General features: G+C 40.4%; 1 pseudogene; it reads left to right on the top strand.

Annotated features, from left to right (window-relative positions):
• Positions 1-352: 352 nt before the first annotated feature.
• On the top strand, positions 353-3,053 carry LOC149240162 (G-type lectin S-receptor-like serine/threonine-protein kinase At2g19130; annotated as a pseudogene).
• The last annotated feature ends 9,039 nt before the right edge of the window (positions 3,054-12,092 follow it).

The raw sequence follows: 12,092 nt of genomic DNA, 5'->3' as shown, positions 1-12,092 counted from the left end.
ATACCGTATGGACTGGTTGAAATTTATTAGTGGATTTAATTATTACCCACTTGACAATTCAAGACCACTCATATACCATAAACCGTATTGACTCGTTGAAATTTATAATGGATTTAATTATTAGCCATTTGAAAATTGAAGGCCAATCATATACCATAGAGCGTATTCACTCATTGAAATTTATTAGTGGATTTAATTATTAGCCACTTGACAATTGAAGGCCATTCATATACCGTATTGACTCGTTCAAATTGAATAACGTAAGTCCTGCAACATTCACCTTATTGGTTTGGTCAAGCTGGACAGATTATAAGATCGAAGGTCGGGACTATGTTAATGCACAATACGAGTGGATTGTTACGTTTCACAGTATGCTGCGGCAGCAAAGCAGCTTACTGATTTCATAATGGCTACTAGAATTTCGATGATAGCGCAACACCCAGTCTCACAGGTTCTGTCTTCTTTTCTTCTCTTATTTGTTCTGCTACTTCACATAAATTATGCGGCTGACGCAGCTTCAAACAGCATTGTGCTAGGGGCCTCTTTGACAGGCAACGAGACCCGCATTTCTAAGGGCGGGAAGTTCACTTTGGGATTCTTTAATCTCAACAACAACAACATTAAAAATTGGTATGTGGGTATTTGGTATGCCACCGCCTCACCACAGACAATTGTTTGGGTTGCCAACAACGAGCAGCCACTGCAGAACAACTCAGGCGTTTTCAATCTCACAATGGACGGTAGTCTCCTCCTGTCTTATGGGGGATCCATCCTGTGGTCCACTAAAGGAAACATGAAGAAACCTTCTTCTGCTATGATAATGGATTCTGGTAACTCGGGTTGTGCTGAGTTCCAAGAAAACCTCTGATATCATCTGGCAGAGCTTCGACCATCCGGGAAATACATGGTTACCGGGGATGAAGCTTAGTATGAGCCAGGCTGTGACGTCGTGGAGGAGCCCTTGGGATCCGAGTCCTGGGCGCTTCTCCCTTCTAATGGATCCAAAAGGATCCGACCAATATGTTTTGTTGTGGAAGAATCAAATCAAGTACTGGGAAAACGGTGTCTTGAATGGCCAAATCTTCAGCGAAATTCCAGAGATGACGCGGAATTACATCTACGTTTTCAACTTTTTCAATAATGGTTCCTACAAGTATTTCACTGTTACTGTGAAACCCCACATTCCATCCTATCTGTCACGTTTTGTCGTGGAAGAGGAGGGACAACTTCGAGTGTACATTATGCTCGGAGATAACAAATGGAGCATGATCTGGGCACAACCCAAGGATCAGTGCAAGTTGTATGCCCTATGCGGTGCTTATGGATCATGTAACAATGACAATCTCCAGGCCTGCAGCTGCGTGACCGGCTTTGTCCCTGAAGACAGCCATGCATGGGAGTCTCAGAAGTGGTCGAGCGGCTGTGTTCGGAAGACGCCGTTACGATGCCTCCACGCTAGAAATGAGGCCACAACCGATGGATTTGTAGAGTTGAGTGGCAAATCTACGCCCCCTGAAGGGGTTCCATACAAAGGGAAACGGCAATGCCAGGCGGCCTGTCTCAGCAATTGTTCGTGCACTGCATATGCCTTCCTTGCTAACGGCACTTCGCAGACATGTGTAATGTGGTTTGGTGAACTTCTAGATATCTACGATACCCCCAATGGGATATCTCTCTTTTTACGCCTAGATGCCTCCGATTTGACCCAAAACTATCATGCCAACACAACTGCGACTCTGGCTGGCGTAGTAGGTGGCGTGGTGGGCGGACTTGGGGCTATTCTGGCCATTGTGCTTCTATTTGTCTGGTGGTGTAGGCGCACTGATTTGTCTGCAACAGAATATGCGCCGGTTGCACTTACTGTATTCAGTTACAGAGAGCTGCAGATTGCAACGAAGAAATTTTCCGAGCGTCTTGGTGGTGGAGGCTTCGGTTCCGTCTTCAAGGGAACTCTACCGGACAGCTCAGTCGTGGCCGTTAAGAAGCTGGAGGGTGTTAACCAAGGAGAGAAGCAATTCCGCATGGAGGTGAGCACCATCGGAGTTATCCAACATGTAAATTTGGTTAGATTGCGAGGATTTTGCAGCGAAGGTTCCAGAAGACTGTTGGTTTACGAATATATGCCAAATGGCTCTCTCAACTGCTTACTCCACAAAAGCCAGAGCGATGATGATGGGATTCAAAACAAGGTGCTGGACTGGAAAACACGCTTCAGCATCGCGGTGGGGACTGCCCGGGCAATCATGTACTTGCACGAGGAGTGCAGGGACTGTATTATCCACTGCGACATCAAGCCGGAAAACATCCTTCTGGATTCCAATTTCTGCCCCAAGGTGGCTGATTTCGGGCTGGCAAAGCTTCTGGGCAGAGAGTATAGTAAGGTGCTGACAACCATTAGAGGAACCAGAGGCTACTTGGCCCCAGAGTGGCTCTCCGGCCTACCAATCACTGTAAAGGCCGACGTCTACAGCTTCGGCATGACATTGTTAGAGGAACCAGAGGCTACTTGGCCCCAGAGTGGCTCTCCGGCCTACCAATCACTGTAAAGGCCGACGTCTACAGCTTCGGCATGACATTGTTAGAAATAATTGCAGGGCGGAGAAACATGGACGTGGACTCAGAATCAGCATCGAGCGATCAGGTGTTCTTTCCGGCGTGGGCTGCAACTCAGATCAACGGCGGAAACGCCATGGACGTGCTTGACAAGAAATTGATTAACGATGCAGACGCAGAGGAGGTCAAAAGGGCTGCCATCGTCGCGGGATGGTGCATCCAGGACGACGAAGATGCGAGACCATCGATGAGTCAAGCGTTGCAGATATTGGAAAATATTGTAGACGTGCCCCCTTTCCCCCCAATTCCCCTATCTCTGCAAACCTTTGCCTTAAAACCCGAGAGTCTCGTGCTTTTTTTGTGGGATAAAGATGCTTCTGGCCTTAAAACCCGAGAGTCTCGTGCTTTTCTTGTGGGATAAAGATGCTTCTGGCCATGCACGCAACCGCTAAAATAAGATAATTATTCGAGTTCTCTAAACATAGAGAATCAGTGAAGTAAACACGCAACCGCTAAAATAAGATAATTATTCGAGTTCTCTAAACATAGAGAATCAGTGAAGTAAACACGCAACCGCTAAGATAAGATAATTATTCGAGTTTTCTAAACATAGAGAATCAGTGAAGTAAGTGATTGAGCATGTGAGCGTTGAGTAAACATAGAGAATGAGTATTTGAGTGTTGAGTAAATATAGAGAATCATTTAAGTAAGTGATTGAGTATTTGAGTGTTGAATTAATTCGAGTTAAGTGATAAACAATTTTTAATGTGTGGTTGCATGTGGTTGTATGTTAAGATATTTTAGGCAAGTTACTAGTTCGAAAAGGATAAGTACCCTTCACTCGATTTATTGTAAGTATGATGTTTTGTGTGATGTGGTTGCATGTCAAGATATTTTAGGCAAGTCAGTGGTTTGAAAAAGATAAATACCCTTCACCGAATTTATTGTAAGTATCATGTTTTGTGTGATCAATAAAAGAGCTGCAGCTCATGGATTTGTGTGTGAATTTTGTGAATATCATGTTTTGTGTGATCAATAAAAGAACTACAACGCGTGTGAATTTTGTGAATATCATGTTTTGTGTGATCAATAAAAGCACTGCAGCTCATGGATTTGTGTGTGAATTTTGTGAATATCATGTTTTGTGTGATCAATAAAAGCACTGCAGCTCATGGATTTGTGTGTGAATTTTGTGATTATCATGTTTTGTGTGATCAATAGAAAAACTGCAACTCATAAATTTGCATGTGAATTTTGTTTTTGGCGTAGTCTAACGAGCAGGAGGAATTCCCTAGAAAATTATGGAAATTCCGGTCATATTTAGAGAAAATCTGGCAAGGATTTTTGTAAATTCAAATTATAGTTGTTAAACTTTAAAATTTAAGTGTCTTAAACATTTGTTATGGCGCTGAATCAATTTCCATCGTCAAAAACACAATTCAAAAACTGCTTCTACAAAAAAAAATTGAAATTTTTTCCGAAATTCCAGCCACTTTTCACTGTCCTAACAATTCCTCCACCTCCTTAAATATTTTTTCACTCCATCTTTCCTCAACCTTATTACCGTTGCGTTACGGGACTCGTCTTTCCTCAACCTTATTACCGTTGCGTTACGGGACTACTGCTGGAGTTTGCCGACATGCAATGTGTTAGTCGCATTCCTTCACCACAAGAGCAACGTTAATGTGTTAAAAGACATAAAAAGTGAACCATTAAAATATCACTTGGTTTATGTGTGGAGAGGTCTTTTATAGCATTCGAAGGTCTTTGTTACAGGTTGACATATGGAGTATATTAACAAGGACATAAAGTGATTTTATATAGAATGATATAAAAGGTATTTTTTATAAGTAATTTGTTTTAATATTGTTTTGAAATGAGTATTTTCAACTGGCTTTTTTATACAAAGGATTTGGAAATTTTTTATTTTTATTTTTTAAGTTTTTAAAGATTTTTTATAAAATAAAAATTTAGAGTTTTTTGAAAGTAGTATTTTTTAAAAAATTATTAAAGGAGAAATTTTTAGAGAAAGATGGCTTTCTCAAATTTCCAATCATAGTTCCCACTGTTCACAGGGAAAGATTATGATGTGTGGGCTATTAAGATGGTGACCACATTGCAGGCACATGATGTCTGGGATTATGTCCAGCTTGGCTTTTCAGAACCTAAGGATGAAGCAACAGAACAAGCTCTCAATAATACAGAGAGGGAATAATGGAAGAAAGACAAGAAGGAAAATGCACAAGCATTGCAGCTTACTCAGCAAGGAGTGGATCGAGCATTGTTCCAAAAGATTATGATCACGTCTTCAACAAAAGAAGCATGGGATACTTTGGCGACAAACTACACAAGTATGGCCAAAGTCAATATTATTAAGTTGCAAAATACTAGGGGAGATTTTGAAAGTCTGCAGATGAAGGAGATAGAGGACATCGATTCTTTCATGAATCGGGTCATAACTGTTATAAGTCAGTTAAAGAATTATGGTGAAGACATTAAAGATCAAACAGTGGTTGAGAAGATTCTCAAATATTTGTCTACCAAATTTGATGTAGTGGTAGCAGCCATAGAAGAAGCCAAGGATTTGGCATCATTAACATTTGATGAGTTGATGGGATTACTTATATCGCATGAGACAAGGATAGACATAAATAAGGATTCCACTTTAGAGACCGCTTTGAAAAGTCGGGTTTCTATTTCAAGAGACAGAGGTCGAGGCAAAAGTAGATCGAGAGGCAGAGGACGTGACGAAAGATATGGTGGTTAGAGAGATGGCTAAGAAGAGCATGAACATGAAAGTGGAAGCAACTACAAAATCTTCAACAATAATAAAAAAGTTGACAAATCAAAGGTGAGATGTTATTATTGCAATAAAGTTGGTCACTATGCTTGTGATTGCAGGAAGAAAATAGTTGATCAAGGGAACCAGAGAGCTAATGTCACTATAGAGAGTACTAACTCCATGTTCATAGCTTGTCGTACCATGCATAAACCTTCTGCTAGTGTGTGGTTGTTAAATAGTGGTTGCAGTAACCACATGATAGGCAACAAGGATTTGGTTGCAAATTTCGATTAATCTGTGAAAACAAAAGTAAATTTGGGGACTGACAAGACTGTGGAAGTACATGGCAAAGGAGTGGTCAACATTCTGACCAAGTAGGGGGAGCTGAAGACAATCTCAGAGGTATATTGTGCTCCTAGTCTCAAACATAATTTGATAAGTGTTGGTCAATTGACACATAAAGAATACAGAGTTATCTTTCAAGGTCAAGAATGTGTTATATATGACAAGCTCCCAAGAAAGCAACTGTAGCAAAGGTTCATATGACGATGAACAAACTCTTTCCTCTAATTATGAATTACAATGATTAGGTCAGTTCTTTTACAGTTGCATGTTCTAATGATTATTGGTTATGGAACTTTCGGTTTGGACACTTGCACTTTTCAAGTTTAAGATTGTTACAGCAGAAACAGGCAGTCAGAGGATTACCTCCCAACAAAGAACTTGCTAGTACTTGTGAGGGTTGCTTCTTGGGAAAGCAACACAGTGAAAATTTTCCAAAGGGTGTTGCATATAGAGCAAAGAAACCTCTTGAGCTAGTGCATACAGACTTGTGTGGACCTATGAGGACATAGTCGATTGGTGGAAGTTGTTACTTCCTTACTTTCATTGATGATTATAGTAGAAAGACTTGGGTTTACTTCTTGAAGCAGAAGTTTGAAACTTTTGCAAGGTTTAAATAATTCAAAGCATTAGCAAAGAAACAAAGTGATAGACAGATCAAGGTATTGAGGTCAGATCGTGGTGGAGAATATGATTCAAATGTATTCCATGATTACTGCAAACAACATGGAATCAGAAGAGAGTTTACAACCAGGTACACACTGCAGCAAAATGGTGTAGCAGAGTGAAAGAACAAAACAATTATGGACATGGTAAGAAGCATATTGAAAGGCGGAAACTTGTTTAATGAGTATTGGGTAGAAGTAGTTTCATGTGTTATTTATGTGATCAACATATATCCTACAAAGAGTGTGATGAATAGAGTACCAGAACAAGCATGTTCAAGTATGTCTTTAGCGTATCTCATCTGAGAGTATTTGTATGTGTAGCTTATGCACGCGTGCCTAAGGAGCGAAGAGGAAAATTGGATGATAAAAGTGAAAAATTAATATTTATTGGTTATAGTGAGCAATCAAAAGCTTACAAATTGTATAACCCTGTCACAAAGAAGACCATAATTAGCAAAGATGTGTGTTCAAAGAACAAGAGTTGTGGAATGGAGTTGTAGACAAAACAATTGATGCACAAGTGACACTAATGGAAGAAGATGATGTAGCAGAAAAGGAGCAACAAGAATCACAAGTGAATACATCAAATAGAGACACACCAACAAGGACTCTAATATTTTCAGAGCAGCATGGATCTTCAAGCAGATCAACAGATCAAGATTCTCCCAGCAATCAATCAGGTGATGAATCAAGCAATGGTAAGAGAAATATGAGAAGTTTGAAAGATATTTATGATGATTTGGATGTTAGTTCAAATTTTGCATTGTTGTCATTCCATCCTTCTTCGTTTGAAGAAGCAATCAGAGATGAAAATTGGGTGCAAGCCATGGATAAAGAAATTGAAGCTATTGAAAAGAATGACACATGGGATTTGGTTGATTTACTAAAGGATAAAAATCTCATTGGTGTGAAGTGGGTGTACAAGAAAAAGTTGAATGAAAAAGGTGAAATTAACAGATTTAAAACAAGAATTGTAGCAAAAGGATTCTTGCGGCAACCAAGAATAGACTTTGGAGAAATGTTTGCTCCGGTAGCCAGACTAGATACTATAAGAGTAGTTCTCACGATAACAACTCAGGACAAGTGGAAAGTATATTGGATGGATGTGAGATCAGCCTTCTTGAATGGAATTCTAGAAGAAGAAATTTATGTGCAGGAGCTTCAAGGATATGAAGTTGAGAGTAATGAAGAGAAAGTTTAGAGGTTGAAGAAAGCACTTTATGCACTGAAGCAAGTGCTTAGAGCTTGGTATGGCATAATTGGCAGCTACATGATCAAGAATGGATTTTGCAGAAGCAACGTTGAACCTACCTTGTACGCAAAGGTAAATGAGCATGGACAAATTTTGATTGTTTTCTTATATATTGTTGACATGATTTTTACAGGAGACTTTGAGATAGATGAATTTAAAGCAGCCATGATGAAAGAATTTGAAATGAAAAATCTTAGTCTCATGAAATATTTTCTTGGCATAAAAGTTGAGAAATCTGAAGAAAAAAAATAAAAATAAAATAATAATAATAATAATAATTTGTCAAAATAAATATGCCAAAGATTTATTGAAAAGATTCAAGATGGAAAATTACAAACATGTCCCTACACCAGTTGCAATAGGTATTGTTGGCTTGTTGGAGCTTGACCCAGGTTTAGAAGAATTATTAGCCAAACAAATCCTGCACTACCGGCCCTTTCGGCAACAGCCCGCGGAGCGCAGACTGAAGTCTCACCCGAGGTAGTAGGGGAGGGTGCTGGAACCAGGTTTCTGCACCCTTGGGATGTCTTGATGTGGTCTGGAGGGGTCGCGAACCGTTCTGTGACCTTACGCCACTTTGTATTGCTATCGAGCTTTCACGTAGATCCACGTAGATACACATTCTTATTAATGAAGTTATTACATATATGATCTTCTTCTTACAGACTTTAAGCAACCATTTAACAAGAAAACCCAGTATGTGTAATCATAATTCTTAAAGATATAAATTCATATAACAGATGCATAAACTAGATTACAATAGATTCGCAGTATATCAGAAACAACTTATCTTTATTAATATCTTCCGTCAATACAACTAGATCCACCCTGCGCACTTAGCTGCAGGGGTCCGCGCACACAGCTGCGGACTCTACCAGGCCTTTGTGCACACAGCTGCAGAGCCTCTATCTATCTACCAACACCCTTGACTCGGACTTACAGACGCAGAGAGAATATTGCCTTCATAAACCCATTACCTTAACATCCAAATAACAAAAAAACTAACTTCTAACCATAGAGCCTTGCTCTATTTATATATTTCCATGGTCTGCGGACCATGGGCAGGCCGACTCACTTTCTATTTTCTTACATTATTTTCGGGCGAACAACCTTTTGACTTGACTTATTACAATTCGCACTCTGCGCACTTCGCGGAGCCTTTACCATATTTTTACCCAAAATTGTGGGCTTTGAGCCTAAAAGTCGTTACGCGGGCCCTCCGCTACCTAATAGGCCCCTAACACAATCATCGTGACTCGTCCTGAGTCACTCGTCTAGTGCGGAAATCTTTGCGCGAAGGTCATCTAGCAACTTTTGCACTTTGCTTACACTTGCAACAAAATCTTTCGCCATCTGTTGTACCTATTCTACGCGGGCCACCGATGCATCCGTGTCCATGTCCATGTCAGTTGCTTGGCACGGCTCATAGACAGTCTGCATGTGTGCTAACTTTCCCTCGATGGTGGTGGAGACTATGAATGCCTCATCAAGCCAAGGTTGGATGTATTCTTTAAGCACTCCTTCCTTTTGCCGAGCGGTGTCAACTTGTGCCTTGAGACCCTAGGCCTCCCTCATTTTAACCAACTGCTATGTGATGGTGATCATTTGCGCAGTCACCCGGATTTTGTCATAAGCCTGTTGTAACTCCTGCGCTTTTGTCTTTACTTGTTATAGTGTTGGGTCTTCCTGAAGGGATGTGAGCATAAGGAGGGACTGATCCAACAATCCCAAGCAATCTTGGACAACACGCTTTATTACTTCCAATCCTACTTGAATTACACCGCGGCGCTGCTCTTGAACCTCTAGGGGTGTGGGTGGATGCGTGTTCAGTCTTAGGTATGCAATTTGTAAATTTAATTCCCACTGAGCTTTCGCGGTCTCCTCTTGGGCCGTATGGAATCCTGCGACCATGTGATGAATCTTATCAATTATTGGAAGTTCTACTGGGATAGCCAACTCTGGTACCTTGCTGCAAGCCTCCACCACGGCCTGTTCCACTTCTTGGTTGTGTGCAACCAAGTCATCATGCTGTAGACTAACCTGCTCCAGATTTTCCTTATGCTCCATTAAGATTCGGAGGTCGCGACCTTCCCTGGCATGCAACTCAGCGATTATCCCATCTTGCAGTTGGTATAGGGTTTCTCTAGGCAGAGCAGCCAAATTCAACCTCCAACTTCGCATGTCACCCATAACACATCAGATGTTCCCAAAAAGCTACTTCTACCCTTAGAGCCTCGCTCTATTTATACATTCCCATGGTCTGCAAACCATGGGTAGGCCGACTTACTTCCTATTATTTTATATTATTTTTGGGCGGACAACCCTTTGACTTGATCTATTACATTTCACGCTCCGCGCACTTCGCAGAACTTTTACAATACCATTACCCTAAATTAAGGGCTTTAAGCCCCAAAACCGTTATGCGGGGCCTCTGCTGCCCAACAAGCCCCCAACATAATCATCGCGACTCGTCTCGAGTCACTTGTCAGTATGGCGATACATACTACCAAGGCTTCGCGGTCCACCCTCCCTGTGAGTGACACACTTTGTTCTACTGCTTTCTCTTTATCTCTTGCAACTCTTCTTCAAGCTTCTGCTCCATTGCCTCTACTAATTCATGCAATTGATGATGCTCATTATGCTCTGCTCGGTTAACACAGAGCACCCCCTTATATGATTTTAGCTCTAGCTGGGGTGTCGCATATGGGAACTCTTCGTGCCAATGCAACAAGTTTCCATTTTCTGGTCGACTATGCACACTGTCTGCTATAGCTTGTGTTGCAATTTTGCAAGAAAATTGTTGTTGTCCGCGAAATCCCAATCTTCAAGGTGCATCAGAGATGAACTATTAACTGCAATTCCATCATTTGTCTCCATATTCTTAGTCTTTCCCTTATCTTTTATGGGTTTCCAGCCAGCCCATGGTTTAGGCAGCGGCATCCAGACCAATTTTGTTTCATGTCTAAGAATTTCTGGTACATCCCATACTGTCGGTGCTGAACTCTGTGCGGCGCCTACGGCTGTCAACACCCTACTATCCAGAAAATCCTACATCTTCATTGGCCATATTACAACCCCCGGGCTTACTCTTTTAGCATTAATGATGAATAGTTCCATACCAGTGGAAAGGCACAATAGCTTACTTCTCTCAAAACCACAGCTCGTTCGGTGGATGCCCTCTGGTGATTTATAAGCGTTTTGAAATTCAAATTCAGCTGTTCCCTCCTTTTCTGGCGTTGTAATGTTAAGCCTGCGGCAGATTGTTTTGGATCTGGCTCATACTTCGTCTCTTAATTGCCCGTCACCCGCTCCTTTTTGCCATAACTCAGACATCTTGTCATGAACAGTGACAACAACGGTCACCTCTGTGCTTGTCCACGCAGCAGTGCAACCCCTTCTGCACAACCGTGACCCTTGTGACATACCGATTCTATGCGTACCCCTGTTGTCGCGCAACTCCCTCACAGACTGCTTTACCGTCCTGCGCTCTCTTTCAACTACCTGGAGAAGTGAGATTGTCCTTCGGTCGGTTAGTCAAGCCACCAGCCCACCCGTATAGAGCTTCAGGCGACTACCATTTACTCTGCTTGGGAAAGGCTCTCCATTCAGTTTGGCAAGTTGGACCGCCCCTCCATTTGTGACTTCTTTGACTACATAGGGTCCCAACCAATGCATTCGAAGCTTTCCAGGGAATTTCTCGAACTTGCTGTCGTATAGTAATACTAGATCATTTTCTTTGAACGTGCGCATCTTGATATGGTGATCATGCCAAGCTTTTTCCCGCTGCTTTTGTACCTGTTGATGGAATCCTGCCAGAAACCGTTCCTCCTCAAGTTCTTCTAGTTGCGCAATCCTCTCTTCCAAGGCCCCACGGTCTACCATGCCTGTCGTCGCTATTATTTGCAAACTAAGTACAATGTATTCCATTGGCATGACGACCTCCTTGCCATAGACTAACTGGAAAGGTGTCTAGCCTGTCAACTTCTTGCAAAGTTGGGGGTTGTATGATAATGGTGTATATATTTCAAAATTAATTAATTAATTATATATATATATATATATATATATATATATATATATATATATATGCACGTGTGTTAAGCAATCATTTCTTCAAATTCACTCCTTCTCTGGTATTAGTTTTTTTTATTCTGTTATTATTAAATTTTAATTTTTTAATTTTTATTGTAATATTTAATATATTAATAAAAGTGTTTAATTTTCAGACTTTTAATTTAGTTAATATATTTATATAAATTAAATAATTGATAAATATATGAACATTAAAATGTTTATATATAAAATTAGAAGAAAAAAACATAACTATTAATTAAATTATGAAAATTCAATAAGTAAAGATGAGTTTTTATAGTTAAGAATATAGTTACATGATTTTTTGATTAATGTATAGATGTTTAATTTATATATTAATTATTTTTATAATTAATAATAATTTAAAATAAAATTATAATTCATTTTATTTTTATAATGTTTT

This window comes from Pinus tabuliformis, chromosome 8 (assembly GCF_031772625.1).
Source record: "Pinus tabuliformis cultivar Carrire ecotype Pingquan chromosome 8, CPIR1, whole genome shotgun sequence".
In the NCBI taxonomy this organism is placed as follows: Eukaryota; Viridiplantae; Streptophyta; class Pinopsida; order Pinales; family Pinaceae; genus Pinus; species Pinus tabuliformis.
The sequence above is the reverse complement of the archived record's forward strand: the minus strand, read 5'-3'. Positions and strand labels throughout refer to the sequence as shown.